This window comes from Eriocheir sinensis, chromosome 45 (assembly GCF_024679095.1).
Source record: "Eriocheir sinensis breed Jianghai 21 chromosome 45, ASM2467909v1, whole genome shotgun sequence".
Classification (NCBI taxonomy): Eukaryota; Metazoa; Arthropoda; class Malacostraca; order Decapoda; family Varunidae; genus Eriocheir; species Eriocheir sinensis.
In genome coordinates, this window is record NC_066553.1 from 3,039,918 (window position 1) to 3,063,260 (window position 23,343).

The following is a 23,343-nucleotide window of genomic DNA, read 5'->3' on the forward strand; positions in this document are numbered from 1 at the left end:
GTGCACCTTCTGTCTCTTACTTCCTTCACTTATTTTCAACTTTATACTACTGTCCCCCTCTACTTTCATCCCTCTATACTATCCACCACCATCATCAACAGTAGGGAGAAGGATAGGGAAGGATTGAGACGAAGGCGGAGAATGAAACGAGTGTAAACAAGGAAAATATAGTCCCGTCTACAGCCTTAGGACACGGGAACCCACCTTGCGTCTACCTTGTTCTAATATTATGTCACCCACTTCTGCTACTACCGCCACCCTAACACCTTTTTATCAAGTTCTAATACGTTTGACATCTTGGTATCTTAAAATGTACTTCCTTCTCTTGCCCCATCACACCATACCATGCATTTCTATTAATATTATCACTCTTATAATTTGCTGTTCTAATATTATGTCAAATTGTAATACGTTTGACATCTTGGTATCCTAAAATGTACTTCCTTCTCTCGCCCCATCACACCATACCAAGCATTTCTATTAATATCACCACCCTTCTAACTTGCTCTTCTAATATTATGTCTAACTTTTTTTGTCAACTTGCAATACGTTTGACATCTTGGTATCCTAAAATGTACTTCCTTCTCTCGCCCCTCCACATCGTACCAAACATTTCTATTAATAACATCACCCTTCTAACTTGCTCTTCTAATATTATGTCACCCTACCGCCCTTTGCCACCCTAAACACCTTATTGGCAACTTCTAATATGTTTGCCACCCTAGTACCGATCTGGGCTTCTAATAGTACTTGACCCCTTTCTTTTGCTATTCTCATTAGCACCACAACTACTAGCAATAAGCAGCCCTGATACGCTCATTAAGATAGGAAGGTAGATTACGGTACTAATTTGATATGTACTCTCATCCATCACCCTATCCCTCAATTTAGATAACGTTAACTCTTACTTATTTCCCCTACAGCCACTAATCTGTCTGTGCTACTCCTGTCAGTCAACCAGTCAACCAACCAGTCAATTCCACCACCATCACAAACTCCGCCACTACAACCACCTCATTCCCTCACTCATCAAAGAATTATGGGTGATTATTGGGTGAGAGAGAGAGAGAGAGAGAGAGAGAGAGAGAGAGAGAGAGAGAGAGAGAGAGAGAGAGAGAGAGAGAGAGAGAGAGAGAGAGGGGGGGGGGGTCAAGAAGCAGAATATTAAGTAGGAGTGCAGTAAGAGTGAGGTGGGTCAGGGATGGACTGTTAGCTAGACCTGTGGTGGGTGAAGGGGTGATGGGGTGAAGGGGTGGATGGGGGAGGGAAGCCAGCAGAAGCCCCTCATCCGTCTCCTTCATCCACGAGACCTGTTTTATTTTTTATTTTTTTTTCCCCGGCGGCGACCTAGTTAGTACGACACGAAGCTGCTCTCTGTGTTATGTTGCTCCAAAGGTCGTAGGAGACGTGCATATAAGCTAGAGACTGTTCGTTTGTTTGTTTATCAGTATAGGGTTCCTGTGACTTCAGTAACTATTCTGCAAGTTCTGTTTGTTGGTATGCACTTGGGCCTACCATATACTTAAGTTCAGTACGTTAGTTTCAATGCTTTCTATGTATTTTTAAGACAATCACATGCTTGCTTTATTTGCTTGTATGCACAGGGGGCTACGTTCAGTCTGTTCATATATGCATTGTGGGTTTTTAAATATCTACGTTGTCAGTCAGTTTAAATATACATTGTGGCCCTCTGCGAGTCTACATAAGTTTGCTTCCTTGTTGGTGATTCTGTATATCGCTACGTTCAGTCTGTTCATATATGCATTGTGGGCTTTTAAATATCTACGTTGTCAGTCAGTTTAAATATGCATTATGGCCCTCTGCGAGTCTACATAAGTTTGCTTCCTTGTTGGTGATTCTGTACATCGCTACGTTAAGTCTGTTCATATATGCATTGTGGTCCTTTAAGTATCAACGTTGTCAGTCAGTTTATATATACATTATGGCCCTCTGCGAGTCTACATAAGTTTGCTTCCTTGTTAGTGATTCTGTACATCGCTACGTTCAGTCTGTTCATATATGCATTGTGGTCCTTTGAGTATCTACGTTGTCAGTCTGTTTATATATACATTATGGCCCTCTGCGAGTCTACACAAGTTTGCTTCCTTGTTAGTGATTCTGTATATCGCTACGTTCAGTCTGCTCATGTATGCATTGTGATCCTGCCCAATTCTAGCCCCAGTTTGTTTCTGTGCATTTCTGCCCTTCGCTTCGCCCCGTTTAGTCTGTCCTCATTAAGAAACGTCGCAGATTATAAACAAGATTCGTAAAAAAATAAGTGAAATTGAACACGGCAAAAAATGGTACATGTGTTTAGGAATCTATCACGAGTCTTGAGAGCTATTTACGTTTTCTTATATATAACAAACATTAGCTGTGTGTGTGTGTGTGTGTGTGTGTGTGTGTGTGTGTGTGTGTGTGTGTGTGTGTGTGTGTGTGTGTGTGTGTGTGTTATCAAAGTTTCACACGACTGGAAAAATACTGTTCGATAAAGCACCATATGACACACTTACTTAATTCCTACAAGTATTCTATTATATGCTTATTTTTTGCGTTCGTTTTCAGCTTATTATCATTATTTTTACTGTCGTTACTACTACAATTACTACTACTACTACTACTACAACAGCTATCACTACTACTACTAACATCTTTTTATTAATCAAAACTGAACATCCCATAAAAAAAAAGTAAAATAACATAAACGTTCAACTACAAGAAAACAAAACAACATTCTCGCATTAACGCAGCAAACCTTGAGACACGCCTTAGCCGGTTATGGCTGGAGCGAGACAAAGCCATGGCGAGCAAAACAAGCTTGCCAACACACGAGGGAAAAGAAGAAGAAAAGAAAAGGAGAGATTCAAGTATTACCAAGAAACCTATGAGAGTCCGAGCGGGCGAGCGCACACACACACACACACACACACACACACACACACACACACACACTCGGGGCCCTAAGACCTGGCTGGTTTAATCGAGTCAGAAGTGGTGCCGATAATGAGGCTTTCACTTTCGCATCCTGGCTCGGGCAAACACCTCCCGGGCACAGGGCACAGAGAGGCACACACATATAAGTTAGGTAGGGAGGTAGGGAGGAAGGAATGAATGTATGTAGGTATGGAAATAAGAAAGCAAGGAAGAGGGAAGGAAATTAAGAATGAAGGAACAAGAAAGGGAGGAAGAAGTAAGGAAGGAAGGAATATATGTAGGTAAGGAAATAAGAAAGGAAGGAAGGAAGAGGGAAGGAGATTAAGAATGAAGGAATAAGAAAGGGAGGAAGAGGTAAGGAAGGAAGATAGAAGGAAGACAGAATAAAGGAAGGAAAAAAGGAAACTAGGAAGGAAGAAGGGAGGAAGGAAAGGGTGAATGAATGAATGAAGGAAGGAAATAAAGAAAAAAGAAAAGAAAGGAAGCGATGAAGGAAAGGAAGCTACTGACCACAATTTTCAGTTCCATTAACATAAACAAGCTTTCAACTTTCAATAAAAAAAAAAAAAATAAATAAATAAATAAATAAATAAATAAATAAATAAATAAAAATTACAACACTGGTTCCCAAACTTTTCCAGGCTTGCGGCGCTCCATTGGCTACCAGGTGAGTTCTAAGGCCATCCCCCCCCCCCCCGCCCCTCTTTCTCGGTATCTGGCGTGGTGCGAATGAAAACAAGATTAAAAACTTAGCCTTAGTGTTTGTGAGGTAGATTTCGTCATACAGATATTGAAAAAAAAAAAAATAAAAAAAAATAAATAAATAAATAAATAAAATAAAAAATAATAATAATTCCTCCTAATGCCACCCTGCCACCCCCCCCCCTGACGGCCCCCTTCCCCCCCCTCAGATTTTTTCCACCGCCCCCAGAAATATACAGAAATAGCGAATAAATTTCCTACGTATTAAACAACTGAATAAAATCAACACAAATCTGACTAAAAAAAAATAAAAATAAAAGAGAGAGAGAGAGAGAGAGAGAGAGAGAGAGAGAGAGAGAGAGAGAGAGAGAGAGAGAGAGAGAGAGAGAGAGAGAGAGAGAGAGAGAGAGAGAGAGAGAAAATTAATTTGTGATGCAAGAGGTGAGCGGGGACTTCGGATGTTGACACCAGCACACACACACACACACACACACACACACACACACACACACACACACACACACACACACACACACACACACCTCGCAGAATAGCATAGGTCTACTCTACTTCAAAACATACAAAAGTGGGTTAGGACACACACACACACACACACACACACACACACACACACACACACACAGAAATATAATCATACAACGAACATACCCTAAGCTGAATTAATTAAAAGGAATGAGTGTGTGTGTGTGTGTGTGTGTGTGTGTGTGTGTGTGTGTGTGTGTGTGTGTGTGTGTGTGTGTGTGTGTAAGTATGCACTGTGCTAAACCCCTCCATATCAGAAAATAACCTTCACGACTGATCACCCTAGAAATGCCAGAGGGATGACAAGTGCGGCCGAGGACAATAAACCAGCTAGCGTGTGAAGCTTAGCGGGTGAGGCAACGCTTAGAACGATCAGGAAAAGCCTTGAGAGGGATTCCAGGGACAGCGATAAGACGTGACAGGAGAAGGCGAGGTGAGCCCGGGGATTGACGGTGCCAGAAGGGGTTAGAGAGAGAGACAGAGAGGAAAGGGAGGAGACGGGATGGGAGGGACAATGAATGGAGGGAGAGAAAAGGAGGGAGAGAAGGAAAGGAAGTGAATGGAGGAGAAAGGAGAGGAAGTGAATGGAGGAGAAAGGAGAGGAGGTAGAGAGGAAGGAGAGGGAGAAGGAAGGAGAAGGGAAAATAAGAGAAGGAAGGAGAAGGGAAAGAAGATACGGAAGGGGAAGGAGAGAGGAAGGGACAGGAAAGGAAGAGAAGGAAAGGAAAATGAACAGGAGGTAGAGACGGGGGGAGGGGAGGAAGAGAAGAGGGGAAGGAAAAGAGAAGAGAAAGAAAAGGAGAGAAGGGAAAGTAAGAGCAAGGAAAGGAGAGGAAGGCAGGTAAAAAATGAGACCAGAGAAAGTGAAAAATGGGAGGCAGAAATGGAAGACCAGATGACTCCTTATGTTCTTATGAAAGGGCAGAGAAAGTCAAGGTCGGAGTGGTGCACGGACGGGGAGGCTACGCTAAGGTACGGTCCACACAAGGTCACTAACTAATAGGGCGATAAACTCTACAATTAAAGGGAGGGGACGCATATAAGGACCCCTAAATTCCCGGTGATTAGATGGAGCCCACGGCCACTCATGGTACACGAGGACAGGTGCAAGAAGGTGGTCTGTCATCAACGTTTTATAAGGGGAATTACGAGACTTCAAGGGACGCGATCACTGCAGTTTTTTTCCCTCTCGCTCGATAAACAATGATGCAATTTCCTGGTTTTTTTTCTGTGGATAAATATTTTAGTTGGTGTGGGTGGGGGAGGGAAGGAAAGGGAAGGGAAGGGAAGGACGAGGAGGGAAGGGAAATGAAGATGGGGAAGGGAAAGGAGGAGGGAGTAGGCAAGGGAAAGGAAGAGGGGGAAGAGAAGGGGAAGATAAGGAAAGGGAAGGGAAAGGAAGGAGTAGGGAAGGGAAAGGAAGAGGGGGAAGAGAAGGGAAGGGAAAGGAGAGGGTGAAGGGAAGAGAAGGGGAGAGGGGGGAGATAAAAGACGGGAAGGGAAAGGAAGAGGGGGAAGAGAAGAGAAGGGATAGGAAGGAAGAAAGAGGAGGGGAAAGGAGAGGAGGAGAAGGGAAGGAAAAAGGGAAATGAAAGAAGGAATGTGTGTGTGTGTGTGCGTGTGTGTGCCGTCCCCCACACCACCTTTCCTTCTCTCTCTCTCTCTCTCTCCTATCTTTCCAATTATAGCAAGATAGATAAAAAAAATCGTCATATTAATTGTATAGAGCAAAGCCGTCCCTCACACTAATTAGCACAGGTGTGGATAAATCACCTTCACTTTTTGTCATATATCAAAACCTAATACTCGCTGCTACAAAGGTGACATCTGGTGGCGCGCAAGTCCTCGAAAAAACCCCTTATGGAGAGAGATAAAAAAATAAATCCCACCTGTATTTCGTTAATGTGCTGCTTAAAGAGTCCAGAGAAAGCCGTTTACCTAAGCAAGTCAAGTTCCTTTTTCTTCCTGGTACGTCAGCCGAGGCATGAATCAAGGTCTGTCAATACCCCCGACAGCTGGTAACACTGATTGATGGATGACGACGTTTCATGAGCAAGGTATTTGAAGGTGAGGGGGAGGCGATGAGGTGTTGTCTTCTGAGTGTGGGGGAGAGGGAAGGGAAGGGAAATGAAGGGGGTGAAGAGAATGGAAGGGAGAGGGAGTAGGGAAGGGAAGAGAAGGGAAATGAAGGGGGTGAAGAGAATGGAAGGGAAAGGGAGAGGGAGTAGGGAAGAGAAGGGAAGGGAAAGGAAGAGGGGAAAGAGAAAAGGGAAGGGAAAAGAAGAAAGAGGCGGGGAGAGGAGCTAGAGAGAAGGGAGAAGAGAGGAAAAAGGGGAAAGGAAGGAAGGAAAGAGTGTGTGTAGGGGAGGGGGGGGGGAGAAGAAAAGGAAAGGGAGAAGAAAGGAGGGGAAAGGAGATGAGCTGGAAAGGAGGAAGAAGAGAAGGAAAAGAAAGAAGGTTAAAAGAAAGTGAAGGAATGAAGAAGAGAGATGTGTGTGTGTGTGTGTGTGTGTGTGTGTGTGTGTGTGAGAGATAAGGAGAGATTTGCTTCCTTCCGACCCCAACATTCCACTACCTCTTACACAACCTGGTAATTCAGACCCCCTGCTGCCGCTCCTCGACACACCCTACAACTACACCCCTCCCACACACACACTTTGACACCCACCCCTCCGAACCCTTCCACATAGCCCCCGCAGTGCTCCCGTCACCCCTGCCGCCCCCCCTCCCTCTCAGCGCATCACCAGCCACACACGAGAGGGCGCACGCATCATAATTTATACCATCTCTCCGCTGCCTTCCCTCCGCATTGATAAAGGTGAACATAAGGATGGAAATAATAGAGGAAAAGAAGACTGGTTCGAGGAAGAGTAGAGAAGGAGAACTCTGGCGAGGGGCGAGGGGGCGGGGTAAGCAAATCTTGCCTCCCGGCCCGTGATAGCATTGTCCACGGCGGCGCCCTCCTGAGCCACCCACCGCATCGGGGGAAGGAGGGCAGGAATTTTTATAGAGCTGATACTCCCCAGCCCCTTAAACACCCCCTCCCCTGGTCTGGCACGGCCCCGCCACTCCACCATCACCTGGGCGTCGGGGTTAATTAGATTGCCTCGCCCGGGACGCAGGACCGTTCATCATAATGTCAGCGCCGCTTATCTCAAGATATGTTATCAGGACCATGCCAGCGACGTCGGCGCCCACCACCACCACCATCATCACGGCCTCGAAACTAACGCCCGGCACGGAGGCGATGACCTGCTGCTCGTTAGCCATCTGGGCAGCGAGCGGCGGGACAGCTGTTCACTTTGCTGGCAAGGACCAGCTGCAGCCCTCCACATTCCCCGCCGGAAACAGTCTGGCGGAAACAGTAACCGTCCGAAGAGCGGCGCCTGGCCTGGATACCATGTGAACGAGGACAAACGATTTCCAACAAACAAACCTCTGCACCAAGACCACGGCCTCGGCCTGCCGCTCAGCCTTCCTTCATGACTCTAATCGAAAGCCTGCAACTGTTACCTCATTGTTAGCAGCAGAGCAGCTTTCCAAGCCGATCGCTGCGTGGCTTTGTTGGCTCAGCAGTGTGGGAATGCTGAAAGCAGCAATCCGCCCCTCCGCCAGACATAATGACCACAATAACGCCGCTGAGCCACACGAACGGCAGGCAGGCGGCCGACAAGGACGAGGAGGCCCACCACGCCCGCCGCCCATACCCTGCCATCCCCGGCCAGCTGATGCTCCCCCGGCACGGCGGGGGCCACGCACGCCGCCGTTCACGCCTGGGGCCGGGAGTCTTCCTGGGACTTTCTCCGCTCACTTTCCCTTACGTAGTGTCTTCCTCGCCCCCGCCCGCCGCCTGGCTTTCACTTTCCATTGAGTTGTGCCCCAAACGAGTCTCACTCTCACCGCCTCACGCCTGCCCCGTGACCTCTCGCCCCCCAAGGCCTTGCCCCTCACCCCTCTCTTTCAAAGCCTCAAGACCACTTCCCCCATGCCTCCCCCTCCCAGCACGAACACCGCCCTCCCTGTACGTAAACAACCCCTTGCACCATCCCTTTTAACCTTTGAAGAAGTGCCTGCTAATGATGCTATACAAGATGACGACAAAAACAGGCAAGATTAAAAGTTCCTTATCGGCGAGGCAACATTCCTTTGAAGTTTGAATCGCCCCCAATGGAACCTCATCATCGTCATCATCATTAGCTGCTTTGTCTGCCTGCGTGCATCAGCGTCTTTTGATCTGCCTCCCCCCCCCACCCTCCTCCATGTCTTCCCCAGGGGTATTTTGCTTCCCCAGCCCCGCCATTATCTCCAGGCTGTATTTTCTCTGCCCTCGAGGCCCGGCCCTTCCAATCCTCCTTTCACCGCCTCCTCGTGAACAGACTCTCTCTCTCTCTCTCTCTCTCTCTCTCTCTCTCTCTCTCTCTCCTTTCACCGCCTCCTCGTGAACAGACTCTCTCTCTCTCTCTCTCTTGCTCCGTGTGTGTGTGTGTGTGTGTGTGTGTGTGTGTGTGTGTGTGTGTGTCCTCCCTCATACCCTTTCCTGCACGGTAATCTACAACAACATCCGGGACTTGCTTCGTTCGTTTCCCGTTGCGTCTCATCGTCACTGCTCACTCTACTTCAACTCGCCTCTATCATCATCATCATCATCACCATCATTACTACAACAACAACCACCAGCTCATTTATCGCTCCTCGTTAGACCAGAATTAAAATAAGGGAAAATAGCGTGACAGTGTGCCAAGTAACAGATCCGGGTTTTAATTATCTTAAGTATTTCATTTGACATACAACACACATATTACATCCCGTCTCGCAACCTTCTTCTTCTTCTTCTTTTGACCTGTAACGCTTTGTATCGCTTCTTAGGTCCTCCTCCTCTCGTTCCTCCCTTCTTTTTATTCACACACCTTCCTTTTCAGTGTTACGTAATTTTCTAACCTGATATAAAGTCACTTATCTTCACTTATTCAGATATTTGCGGCCTTTATTCCCAGCACTGCGCGAGGAACACTTTTGCCAACTTTACCATTCTTCTCTCTGTTTCCACCACTAATACCACTTCCCGTTTTCTCTCGGTGCTGTTCATTGCGTGTATTTATTTTATTTTTTTCAGTGGCAATGGTAGCCGCCCCCTGTTAGTTAGGTGCTCGAGTGAATTTTGTTTATAGTGGTTGGCGCGATGTACGACTTGTGATTATATGACTTTGGTCGGCCCATAGTGTTCCTCAATGACCCTTTTCACTGATTTTGTTAAGCTTATGTTTGACTGATGTTACTACTCTGATTTTTTTTTTTAAACTTTCGACTCTGACTCTTATTTAACTACGATGTCATCAGAACTAAAGGTATACTCGGCCTACACACACACACACACACACACACACACACACACACACAAAGAAGATTACCTCTACGTGCTGAGAGGAACACTGTGGAGGGCGTGGCCAGGCTGCTGGGGCGTGGCTGGTGGTGCAGAGACAGGAGTGGAGGGGGTGGGGGGGGCCAGGAGAAGGAAGAAACAGACTCACCCCAGCCCAACACAGCCCATCCCCACCTAGCTAAGCCCATGTCAGCCCACTCATCCTAGCCCATCCCATTCCCTAACCCACCAAGCATAGCCATACCAGCCCCACCCTGCCTATCTTACTCTAAATTCACTCCACCATAGCCCACTTGTTCCAAAGCCCCCCCACTCTCTTGTTCCCTGCCTTATCCACCCCCTCCCTTCCTCCCCTCACTTTCCTACCTTCTTACCCAGCCCAGCATAAGCATAGCCATACCAGCCCCGCCCTACCCAGCTGACATTCCAATCCAGGTCCCATATCTCAAAAAATTATGGTCTTACGCCCACAACTGATAAGGCTTTCGTAGAGGTTCCGGGTATTTCCACTGGTAGTTTTATGGGTCTAGTGGTAGTTTAACAAGGCTTATGCACCATGGATGTGAAAAAAATACACTCGTGAGAACCCTTTGTGGCATATGGGATTTTGTTTTTGTTTTTTGTGAGAGCAGAGAGCGTGTGAGAATACAGGCCTATATAGCTCTTTTCATTCTAGCGCAGTCAAGCCTACCCCCGCCCACCCAGCCCATCCTCCACACCCTTCCCTCAGCCTGCCACGCCCATCCCTTCCTCCGTCACGCCAGCGGAAGGAAGCTCCGGCCTTTGATAATGAGTAGGCCGGGGAAATACAATGGAATACAGTGAGTTAGAGATTACATACTATCGTGGCTACATTTGATAACCTGCTATCTGACGCTGGGTTTAAAGGGAACACGGAACTAGAATACAAAGGGCAAAGGGATATGTTCTTAGAAGCATTGGGCTCTCATTGCGACTGTTTTCCAAGGCCACAGAGAGGATTAAAAGGGTTTTGATCTGTTATTTGTTCCGTTTATGGTCTAGAAGTCATGTAAAGGGCCTATGGTTGGTATTGACAGATGCTCCCACCCCTCACACCAACTATCTCCAGAGGCCAAAAAGGAGGTTAATCGAGTTTTAATGAGTGTTCTTTTAGGTTCACGGTACAGAGGAAGGCTCAGACTACCACCAGGGTCATAAAAGTACCCCTGGAAATGCCCTAGTCTCCCACGAAAGACAGTAAATTACGTGTTCTTGGGCACAGAAAATTTTTAGAAATATGACCCTATAACACACCTCTATATCTCCTAACTCCATTATCTCTCCTTCACCATCTATGTTTCTCCTCACCCTTCCTCTTCTTATCCTTATTTTCCCTTCACCTCCTCTATATCTCCTCACTCTCCATTATCTCCCCTTCACCATCTATGTTTCTCCTCACCCTGTCTGTTGCCCTTCACCTTCAACCCTTCCCTCCCTGTTACCTATCCCTCAACCCTTCCCTCCCCCCCTCCCTGTTTCCCTTCACCTTCAACCCAACCCTTCCCTCCGTTTCTCCTCATCCTTCCCTCCCTCCCTGTGTTCATCAAGTTACAGCCTTTCACACGAGTGGCTTAAATCCAAACATTGCCGTAGGTGTGAGGAAAGGGTGTGAGAGGGGAGGGAACACGGAAAAGTTTGGAAAGTTTCGTTTAGTCGGCGCAGCATCTGTGGTCATATGCCGGAGAGAAAGAAGGGGAAGGAATTATAGGAGAAAGGATTAATACCTAGGGAACGCGGAAGTGAGCACACCCTCCCTTCACACCTCCCCCTGCCACTCCATACATCCACCTTCACCCCTTCTCCCCCCTCCCCCAGCAGGCAACCCCCTCCAGCCGCACCTCTCCTTCCCTCCCTGGACCCAACACTCTTCCTTGGCCTTTCGACCCTTATCATGCAAAGCGCCCAACCTACCCCTTTGACATTCACCTCCCTCCCCCCCACCCCTGTACTCAACCCTCTCTACTCCCCTCCCCCCTCAACCAAGGCTCTCACCCCTCTCTTCCTCCCCCCCTCACCCACGCTCACCTCACCCTTTGCTCTCTCTCTACATACCTCAAACACACTCTCCCCACCCTTGGTATACACATATCCCCCCCCCCCCACTCTCCATCAAACACACACATCCAGAGCTCCAAGTCACCTCACCTGCCTCACCGCGCCCAGTCCTTGTCCCTATTCCTTCCCCCTCCCCCCACCACCCCCTCCTTCGTCACCCCTAAAAATATATAATGATCTCCAAACTCAACCTGACGTGGACCAGTTTGAGTTCTTTCACGACCCCGAGGCAAGCTGTGTGTGTGTTTTTATGTATGTTTATTTGTTTGTTTGCTGGCGGAAGAGAGAAGAAAGGGATAGGGGAAAGGAACGGAGAGGTAAAAGGGGAAGAAGATAAAAGAGGAAAAGAGAAAGGAGGAGGGAAGGAGGGTCGAAGTAAGAGAGGGAAAGGTAAGGAGAGGTAAGAGGAAGATAAGAGAAAATGAGAAAGGAGAAGAAGGCAAAGAAGGGAATGGAAAGGGAAGGGACGGGGTAAGGAAACATGGAAACATGGAAACGCAGGCAACAGAAAGCCTATTGGCTCATTACGAGGTTGCCCGCTTTGGTGATTTAATCTGCTCGACAGCCTGGGGCCTGGGGAGCAGATGAAAGCACCTCGACATTGAGGAGTAGATGAAAGCACCTCGATGTTGAGGAGCAGATGAAAGCAACTCAATATTCAGTTTACTCCCGACGCAGCGAAGTGACGGTCGATTCTATATTTGAAGGAGTTGATAGTATTCGCATTTACTACTTCTGAAGGAAGATTGTTCCAGTGACGGATGACTCGGTTTGAAAAGAAACTCCTTCCGATGTCTGTGTTACATCGCTTAGACTGAATGGGTAAACCGTTATTTCTAGTTCTTAGGTTGGTTTGCAATTCAAAGAAATTGGAGTAATCGACGTTATTGAATTTTTTCAGATACTTGAAGACTTGAATCATATCTCCTCGTAGGCGTCTTTTCTCTAATGTAAAGAGATTGAGTCGCTTGAGTCGTTCCTCGTACGGTTGAGCCCTTAAGGTTGGTATCATTTTCGTGGCGCGTCGCTGAATCCTTTCCAGTAAATCAATGTCCTTTCTGTAATTAGGAGACCAGAACTGTACTGCATACTCGAGGTGCGGTCTTACCATGGAATTATACAAGGATAGCATCACGTCTGGCGTTTTACACTCGAAGTTCCTCGCTATGAACCCGAGCATAGTGTTGGCTTTGTTGTATGCTTTTTTACAGTGATTCGCGTGTTTCAGGTCACTGCTGATAGTGACTCCAAGATCCTTTTCCTCCTGCATCGCTTGCAGAGGTCTCCCATTCATGATGTATGTGTGGTTACTATTTCTGGACCCAATGTGCATGACTTTGCATTTGTCAACATTAAAAGACATTTGCCATTTTTCCGACCATTCGATAATGTGATTGAGGTCTTTCTGAATGATTTCGCAGTCGGTCTTTGTGAGGGCCTTTCCCCCCACCTTAGTGTCATCAGCAAATTTCGATATTGTGGATTTCAGTCCTGCTTCGAGGTCGTTGATATATATGATGAAGAGAATGGGTCCCAGCACTGACTCTTGAGGCACTCCACTAGTGACTGGAAGCCAATCGGAAGGCTGTCCGTTGAGTAGTACTCGTTGTTTTCTGTCGGTGAGCCAATCTCTTATCCACGCGATCAGATTGGCTCCAATGCCCGCCGAGTGCAGTTTCTTAAGGAGTCGCTCGTGCGGTACTTTGTCGAAGGCTTTCTGAAAGTCCAGGTATATAACATCACTGGGGATGTGGGCATCCCAGTTCTTATATATACCTTGGAAGAAGTCTAATAAATTCGTTAGGCAGGAGCGCTTGTTTCTGAAGCCATGCTGGGTGTCGGAGATTACATTATTGTCTTCTAGAAACTTAACAAGTTTGTCTCTAATAATCTTTTCGAGTATTTTTCCTGCCACTGATGTCAAACTTATGGGCCTGTAGTTTAATGCAACGCATTAAAGAAAAAAGGGGAAAATAAAGAAGGGAGAAAGACCAGTTGATAGGTAAGGTAGAAGGGAAAGAAGGGATGGAAGAGGAACAAGAGGGAAGAGGCGAGGTAAAAGAGGAAGGTTGGGGGAGGGGAGGAAAGGAGAATAAATATGGAAACATGGAAATGCAGGCAACAGAAAGTCTACTGGCTCTTGACGAGGTTGCCCGCTCTGGGAGTTTAATCTGCTGGACAGTCAGTTCGTGCCTCGATAGCAGATGGGAGCACTTCGGTATTCAGTTTATTCCTGACGCAACGAAATGACACACCAGGAACCTTCAAGCACCCTTTCTCACCCCATTCCACCCTTCTCTCACCACCCTCACCTTTCACCCCCCACCCTTACCTCCCCTCCATACCCTTCACCCCCCACCCTTACCTCCCCTCCATACCTTTCATTCCTCCCCAAATCCATCATCCCCCACTCTCCCCTCCCCTCCATACCTTCCCCCTCCATATCCTTCATCTCCCTCCCTCACCTCCCCCTCCATATCCTTCATCCCCCCCCCACCCCCTCAGCCTCGCCCTTGTCCCCCGCGAGGCAGCACGGCCATGACTCACACGGAAGGCCGCCCACCCACACCCCCGACGGACAACAGCTGACGTCACCACTTAAAGGAAAAAAAGAACGAAAAAACTATGCTCCTACCCCCCCCCTCTCCCTCGCCACGACCCCCACCCTCACACACACACACAGGGATTACTCATTCACTCAGCGGCCACGTCAGAGTGTTTCCAGGCGAGTGTGTGTGTGTGTGTGTGTGTGTGTGTGTGTGTGTGTGTGTGTGTAGATGATGTAATATACTGACAGGTTACAAAACGAAGGAATGACATAATAAAGTACCGACTGATGAGTGACAATATTTCCACAACAACAACAACAACAACAACAACTACTACTACTACTATTACTACTACTACTACTACTGGAAAAGCGACACAAAGACAACAATACATGGTCAGAGGCACGAACAAGAGGAAGAAGAGGAGGAGGAGGAGGAGGAGGAGGCTCAGCTGTGTTTCAATTCAATACAATACATTTAATGCACCTCCGGGCCAGGACAGAGGAAGGGAAGGGAAGGAAGGAAGGAAGGAGGGGAAAGGAAAGGAAAGGAAAGGAAAGGAAAGGGAAGGAAAGGAAAGGAACCAACATTAATGAAAGCGACGGCGAGGAAAGAGAGAGAGAGAGAGAGAGAGAGAGAGAGAGAGAGAGAGAGAGAGAGAGAGAGAGAGAGAGATATGCTATGTAGGTTAGTTTGTTTGTTTTGATCATGTTATAGTCTTGTTTATGGAGGAAAATAACGGTAGTGGTAAGTAGTAGTAGTAGTAGTGGTAGTGGTAGTAGTAGTAGTAGTAGTAGTAGTAGTAGTAGTAGTAGTAGTAGTAGTAGTAGTAGTAGTAACACCATTCCTCCTTTTCTTGCTATTATGTGTGTGTGTCTGTGTGTGTAACTCGATTCCCGCCCAGGTGCATGGGGGGGTAGGGGGGCGGGGCGGGGGCGGGGTGTCACGTTAACAACAACAAACAGCTGCTGACGAGGCTGCTGCGGCGCTAAGAATAACCTTTTTGACGCAATGAATGACGCAACCACCCTCTTCGTGTTTCCTCCTGCCCTCACCTTCATCCGGTTAGGTTAGGTTAGGTTAGGTTAGGTTAGGTTAGGCTGAGTTAGACTACGTGAGGTTAGGTTAGGTTGGGTTAGACGGCGTGAGGTTAGGCTACACTATGTTGGGTTGGGTTAGACTACGTGAGGTTAGGTTAGGTTGGGTTAGACTATGTGAGGTTAGGTTAGGTTGGGTTAGACTATGTGAGGTTAGGTTAGGCTGGGTTAGACTACTTGAGGTTAGGTTAGGTTGGGTTAGACGGCGTGAGGTTAGGCTACACTATGTTGGGTTGGGTTAGACTACGTGAGGTTAGGTTAGGTTGGGTTAGACTACGTGAGGTTAGGTTAGGTTGGGTTAGACGACGCGAGGTTAGGTTAGGTTGGGTTAGACTATGTGAGGTTAGGCTACACTAAGTTGAGCTGGGTTAGACTACGTGAGGTTAGGTTAGGTTGGGTTAGACGACGCGAGGTTAGGCTACACTAAGTTTGGTTGGGTTAGACTACGTGAGGTTAGGTTAGGTTGGGTTAGACTATGTGAGGTTAGGTTAGGTTGGGTTAGACTATGTGAGGTTAGGTTAGGTTGGGTTAGACGACGCGAGGTTAGGCTACACTATGTTGGGTTGGATTAGACTACTTGAGGTTAGGTTAGGTTGGGTTTGACTACGTGAGGTTAGGTTAGGTTGGGTTAGACTACGTGAGGTTAGGTTAGGTTGGGTTAGACCGTTAGACTACGTGAAGTTAGGTTAGATTGGGTTAAACTACATGAGGTAAGGTTAGATTGGGTTAAACTACGTGAGGTTAGGTTAGGTTGGGTTAGACTACGTGAGGTTAGGTTAGGTTGGGTTAAACTACATGAGGTTAGGTTAGATTGGGTTAAACTACGTAAGGTTAGGTTAGATTGGGTTAAACTACGTGAGGTTAGGTTAGATTGGGTTAAACTACGTGAGGTTAGGTTAGATTGGGTTAAACTACGTGAGGTTAGGTTAGATTAGGTTAAACTACGTGAGGTTAGGTTAGATTGGGTTAGACTACGTGAGGTTAGGTTAGATTGGGTTAGACTACGTGAGGTTAGGTTGGATTGGGTTAAACTACGTGAGGTTAGGTTAAGTTGGGTTGGGCTAGACTACGTGAGGTTAGGTTGATTGGGTTAAACTACGTGAGGTTAAGTTGGGTTGGGTTAGACTACGTGAGGTTAGGTTGGATTGGGTTAAACTACGTGAGGTTAGGTTAAGTTGGGTTGGGTTAGACTACGTGAGGTTAGGTTGGATTGGGTTAAACTACGTGAGGTTAGGTTAAGTTGGGTTGGGCTAGACTACGTGAGGTTAGGTTAGATTGGGTTAGACTACGTGAGGTTAGGTTAGATTGGGTTAGACTACGTGAGGTTAGGTTAGATTGGGTTAAACTACATGAGGTTAGGTTAGATTATGTTAAACTACGTGAGGTTAGGTTAAGTTGGGTTGGGCTAGACTACGTGAGGTTAGGTTAGATTGGGTTAGACTACGTGAGGTCAGTTAGGTTAGTATACAAAAGGTTAGGTTAGGTAGGATTGAGATGAGTTACGTTATAATAGAACCCCTACCACTCTTTTGTTATCATCTAATTATTACTATCCTTATTATTTTTATGATCACTATTATTTCTTACGAACAAAACAAATTAAGGGTAACAAAGCCATGCCATCCCTGTGTGTGTGTGTGTGTGTGTGTGTGTGTGTGTGTGTGTGTGTGTTATCAAGCCACTCCCTGATAAAGAAGAGGTGTGGCCGAGTAAATTTCCGGTGACTGGCAACGATTTTTTCTCCTCCTCCTCCTTCCTTTTCCTCCTCCTCCTCCTCCCCCTCCTCCTGCCCCTCCTCCTCTTTCTCCTCTTCCTCCTACTGTTCCCTTTCTTTTTCCTCTTCTCTTCTCATCTTTCACTCCCTTCTCGTATTACTAACTATCTCCTCCCCACTTCTCTCTTCTTCTCCTTTCCATTCATAAGAACATAAGAACGTAAGGAGTCCTATGTATTCCTATGTAATTCTTCTTGAAATGGATGACATAAGCTCCTAACCCACGCACGCTTGGGAGGAAACTTTATCACACAGGAAACAAGAGAACGAGAATGAAGGAGAGGAGGGGCGAGGCGAAAGGAATGGGGAGGATTATGAGGGGAGAGGAGAGGAGAGAACAGGAGAGGGCAGGAAACGAACCTACACCATACAACTGTACACTCCTATCGTCTTTCCTTCTCCCCCACCTGTACCTTTTTTTTTTACAACAAAGGATACAGCTCAAGGGCACAAAAAAGTAAACAATAATAAAAAAAATAGCCCGCTACTCGCTGCTCCCATAAAGAATCCAAAGAGGTGGCCGAAAGAGGTCAAGTTCGGGAGGAGAGGTGTCACCGCTAACCCACTACCTCTTCTCATTATACCCTTGATTATAAAACAGGGCAGGAGAGGAGAGGAGAGGGAAAGGAAGGAGAGAAGATGAGGAAGACAGGAGAGGGATGTGGAGGAGAGGGGAAGAAAGGAGAGAAGGAAGAAAAGAAAAGGAGATGAAAAGGAAAGAAAAGGAAGAGAAGAAAAACAAAGAAAAGGGAAGAGAAGAGGAAAAAAAAAGGAAAGCTTACAAAGATGGAAAGGAAAATAATATACACAAATAACGACACGAGGGAAATGAATCACAGAAAAGAGGAAAGGAAAGAAAGGCAGCTGGCAAACAAAGCAAGCCGCACCTCACCCCTCCCTCGGCCAACATGGGTACTACACTGCACACAACATCAATCTGCAGGGCTTAGGTAAATCCCGCGGACTGTGTGTGTGTGTGTGTGTGTGTGTGTGTGTGTGTGTGTGTGTGGTGGTGGGGGGGGGGGAGGAGGTTTATGGGACTCGTCAACCAGCACAGCCCTCACCCACCTATACCCAACCAGCCAGCCACCCATACCATCCCACCAGCCCATCCACACACCAGGTATTCTCTTCCCTTCCAAAACCTACACTCTGACACAAGAATATTCCCTCCCTTCCCTTCCAAAGCCTACTCTCACAAGAATCTTTCCTCCCTTCCCTTCCAAAACCTACTCTCTGACACAAGAATCTTCCCTCCCTTCCCTTCCAAAACCTACTCTCTGACACAAGAATCTTCCCTCCCTTCCCTTCCAAAACCTACACTCACACACAAGAATCTTTCCTCCCTTCCCTTCCAAAACCTACTCTCTGACACAAGAATCTTCCCTCCCTTCCCTTCCAAAACCTACACTCACACACAAGAATCTTTCCTCCCTTCTCCATACCTCCCATTATATATATTTTTTTCCCTCCCTCCTTCTCCTCCTCCTCTTCCCCTCTCTCCCCTTACCTAATGCCCTCCAGAGCCTACACCGTCACATACACTCTACGTCACTGTACTCTCTCTCTCTCTCTCTCTCTCTCTCTCTCTCTCTCCTTCCCTACCCTTAATTCTCCTTCCTATGCCTTCCCTTCCCCAACTTGCATTTTCCTTTTCTTCTCCCTTTATCATGCCCCCCTCTCTCCCCTCCTCCCTGTTCTTCCAAACCCATCACTACCTACCTCCCCTTCCTCCCCTCCCCCTCTTTACCTCACTCCATATCCTCCCCATGCACCCATCCACCCTTTCCGTTCCATGCCTCCCCAACCTCCCCCTCCCGCCCCATGCAATACACGCCATCCCCAGGGCCTCCTCCTGTCTTCCCCCACCTCCTCCCCTTCCCTTCCCCCCTACCCTGCCTAACAATATGGAAGGGAAGACCCACAAGAGTATACCACCGAGAAGCTCATCTGCATATTTATAGCTAAACGTGTGTGTGTGTGTGTGTGTGTGTGTGTGTGTGTGTAAATTTAATAAGGATGATTCAGTTGTACTTCTGATGTGTATGAATCTACTGAAATATACAAGGTTATGTTGCGTATATTATAGGTGGAGTTGGACCCTAATATGAAGGATGAGAAGGGAAGGGAAGACGAGGAATAATAATAATAAGATGAAGAAGCAGAAGAAAAAACGGAAGACGAACAAAAGGAGATAGAAAGATAAATAAAGATACAAACAGACAGACAGAGACAGACAGAGAGAACATGAAACAGACGGACAGACAGACAAACAGGAATGAATGGCGCGGCTCGTGTATCACCGCAAAAAGGAGCATAACGTGAGGGGAATAACAGCACTTTGGGGCGGCGGGGAAAGGGATTCCATTAGGGTCAGGGTGACGGCGTGACGCTGATGGGAAGTAAAGGGGATTGGGAGGAGGATTGGGGAGGGGATGGAGGTAGGAAGGGCAGAGAGAGAGAGAGGTGAAAGGTGGTGGATGACATGGGAAAGAAAGAAAGGAAAGAAGAGGAAGGGAGGGATAAAGGGATGCCTGAAGACTGGGAGACGAGAGGAGGAAAGGAAAGGGAAGGAAAGAGGAGGAAAGGTGGGGAGGGAAGGGGAGAGAGAGAGGTGAAAGGTGGTGACATGGGAAAGAAAGGAAGGAAGGAAGGAAAGATGGAAGAGGGAGGAGGGAAGAGAAGAGGGGAGGAAACGGAAGAGAAGGAAAGAGGTGGACAGGTGGTGAGGGAGAGAAGGAAAGGGAAGGGAAGACGATATAAGAAGGAATAAAGGAGGGAGGAGAAAAAAATAGGTTAAGATGCCTAAGAGAGAAGGAGATAAAGGAGGAAAAGGAAACGAAGGAGGGAATAGGGAAATAAATAAGGAAAGGGGGAAGTAGGGATGAAAAGTAGTAGAAGAAAAGAAGGAAAGGAAGACGATTAAAAGAGAGAAATGGAGAGTAAGGGATGAAGGAAAGGAAGGAGAGGGATTGACAGGTTGACAGAGAGAGAGGAAAATGAGAGGCATGTAAATTTTGAAAGGAGAGACAAAAGGGAGAGAGAAAAGGAGACAAGGAATAATGGAAGGAGAGATAGAGAGAAAAAAAAGAGATAGCGTGGATAGAAAGAGAAGGAAAAGAAAAGGGGGAAAGAGGGAGAGATGGAAGACCGAAGTGACAGATGGAGAGAAGTGAGGGAAGGGAGAGAAGGGAAGGTAAAAAGGGTGTGTGAGGGGTGCGTTTTATGGAGGAGGAGGAGGAGGAGGAGGAGGAGGAGGAAGGTAACTGCGTGAGGAGGGTGTCCTTGAGGCGACCCTACGCAGGAGGAGGAGGAGGAGGAGGAGGAGGAGGAGGAGGAAGAGGAAGGGAAGAGTAATGAGGGGTAGATAATTAGAGAGAGAGAGAGAGAGAGAGAGAGAGAGAGAATGGTAGGTTTAGGTAATAGTGATCTCAAAGGTTAAATAATACGAAAAAAAAGGCCAGTAGTAGTAGTAGTAACAGCAGTAGTGGTAGTAGTAGTAGTAGTAGTAATAGAAGTAGTAGTAATAGTTGCAGCAGTAGAATCGGGTACACACACACACACAAAAAAAAAAAAAAAAAATAAATAAATAAATAAAAAAAAAACAAAAAAAAAAAACAGAAAAACAGAAAAACAAGGACACCAGAGAAACACACACACACACACACACACACACACACAGTAAAATGGTAAAGGTTTATGTGTGTGCGTGCGAGGAAAAACTGAAGTATTTGAACAATGACACGAGGAGGGCAGCATAAAAACACAGGGTACCAAAGCGTGTGTGTGTGTGTGTGTGTGTGTGTGTGTGTGTGTGTGTGTGTGTGTGTGTGTGTGTGTGTATAACAGAATCAGGACTACTTATTCCTTTGTATAATAGCCTTCTGTAACCGCCTCTCCCCCCTCGCTACCCCCAAACTAAATAATAATAAATAATAACACTCAGAAACACACACTTGAATCACGCAATATGCACAAACAAACAAACACCAGAGATCACAAACAGCAGCTGAGTCACACACGGCGAAGCTAACCAACACAAACATAAGCAAAATAATGATGACAATAACAAAGGTCTTAAAATAACTCATAAACACCTCTCCCGCGGTACCAAATTGTCGTACTTAGCCTCCAATGCTTCCCGATTTCCGACCCCAAGAACTGTCTCCTCTACTCCGATAACTACATTTACTTATTGTTACAGATGAAAGGATTAATTATTAGTGTCTTTTTGCAAGAGTTAAGTGTTTGTAAACGGTAAATACAATGGTGGATACGATAATCTTGGTGGCAACACTGCACCCCTCCCCCCCTCCTCTGCACATATACCGTTTTCGCGTAAGACTTGAATAAATGACTTTTTTTTTCCACCCTTCAAATAATATACATAACATACATTCAAGTCATTCCCTTCTCCTTACAACACTATATATCTGGAATGCTGTAATGTGTGTGTGTGTGTGTGTGTGTGTGTGTGTGTGTGTGTGTGTGTGTGTGTGTGTGTGTGTGTGTGTAAGGGAGAGGCAGACCAGAATCAATGTAAACCTAAAAAAATATATATAAAAAAATATATAAAAAACAGGTTGGTACGCAACTTTTTTTTTTTTTACATCACTTTATGGCAAAATGTTGATAGGTTAGTGTGCGTGCGTGCGTGCGTGTGTGTGTGTGTAAATGAGAACAGAACCGCGAAAAACACAATTGAACCAAGAGAATCAAAACAATTTAACCAGAACCAAGAAAAAACAAAAACAAAATATAACCAAGAAATAAATAAAAACAACCATGAAAAAAACAACAACGAAAACTAGACCAAGAAAGTACCAAAACAAAACCATGACATCAACAAACCGACCCGAACCAGAAACGAAACCCAACCAAGACCTCTCAACCAGACACTACCCGTTCGCCGACACGTCCCTGGGAGGCGGCGGCTGGGCATCAAAGCGCGGTGAAGCTTTGTAAATCTGCGGGCTAACCCATGACGTCATAGATTAGTTAGTAGTTATTACCGCGCGAGCTTTGTGAATCTCAATGTTCTCAAAACTACGCACTAAGGGCCCAAAACTACGAACCAAGCCTTTGTGAATTCGGGCCCAGGAGCACCGAAGCCTTCCCTGCCTGCCTGACGGAATGCTGAGATGGACTGATGGAATTTGAGCTCAACATGTCCCGAAGAAACAGTTACGGTGGACCGCTGGACTCTGGAGGTCGGGGTGAAAAAAAAACCTAAAAACTATAAATAAAAGTATAAGTGACGAAAGTGACAGAGGAGGAGGAGGTCAGTGGGAATGGTCATGTCTCAACGTCACAGGTAACAGTAATAGCGCAAGATAGAACACACACACACACGTTCTCTCTCTCTCTCTCTCTCTCTCTCTCTCTCTCTCTCTCTCTCTCTCTCTCCAATGCCCGTCTCACCTCACAGAAACCGAAGAGTGGAGGGACCAAGCAGAGAGGAAGAAAGTATTTTAATGAAAGAAAATAATAAATACGGGAAGGAAGGAAGGAAGGTAAGAATTAAAAAAAGGCGAGAGAGAGGGATGTCCGAGGGTTCTGCCGAGGTCTGGGTGACGCGCGTGTGGGCGGGGCGGAGCGGCCCTGGAGGAGCCTCCAGCGTGCCTTGGCCGGGCCTATGTGACCAGGGACTCCAACGAGGTGAAAGTCATGAGCCGCGGAGGGTAGAGAGGACGCCTGACTGCCTGCCTGCCTGCCATCCCTACCCTGATGGTGTATCTGTTGGAATCTGTCTAGGGCTATCCGTTGGTCTTCGTGCCTTGCCTACCTGCCTGTCTGCCCATCTCCCGTTTGACCGACTGTATGGCTGCCTTGCCTGCCTATCTGTTTCCTCGCCGAAAAGTTCGCTGAGCTGCCGATAATTGGACAAGGAAGCTAAGATTATTTCCAGACAAGAGCGATTTCTTGGGATAAGGCGAGGGATGCCAATGCCGTGGTGCCGGGAGTGCCTGACGAAGAAGCCCTGGATGAGGCAGCCACTGATGCAGAGAAGCTTGGCAAGATCTGAGAGGAGATTGACGCAGACGATTTAGCGTGCACGCACCGCAGGCTTGGCAGAGAAGCTGACCATGTGACCGGCCAAGCAATGCGCTGGCCTCCCACCCGACCACGCACCATGGCTGTGTGTTGCCCAAGGAAGACTTACGCGACTTGTTAGACAAAACAGTGTTGCCGGGGATCACGCATCACTGCATAAGAAGGCTACAGGGAGCGCCTTGACCAGAAAATCTCCAAAATTTCCTTTTTTAAACACAGGTATTTGCCGGGAAC

General features: G+C 46.9%; 1 protein-coding gene and 1 long non-coding RNA gene across 3 annotated transcripts in view; one reads left to right on the top strand and one right to left on the bottom strand.

The window, feature by feature from the left end:
• The window catches only part of LOC126980881 (chloride intracellular channel exc-4-like), a 62,221-nt gene that overhangs the window by 14,156 nt on the left and 24,722 nt on the right, over positions 1-23,343 (bottom strand). The window lies entirely within an intron of this gene.
• LOC126980883 (uncharacterized) lies at positions 15,998-17,756 on the top strand. Its single transcript, XR_007733638.1, has 3 exons — positions 15,998-16,291; positions 16,546-16,605; positions 16,701-17,756. It is a non-coding gene; the product is annotated as an uncharacterized LOC126980883 (long non-coding RNA).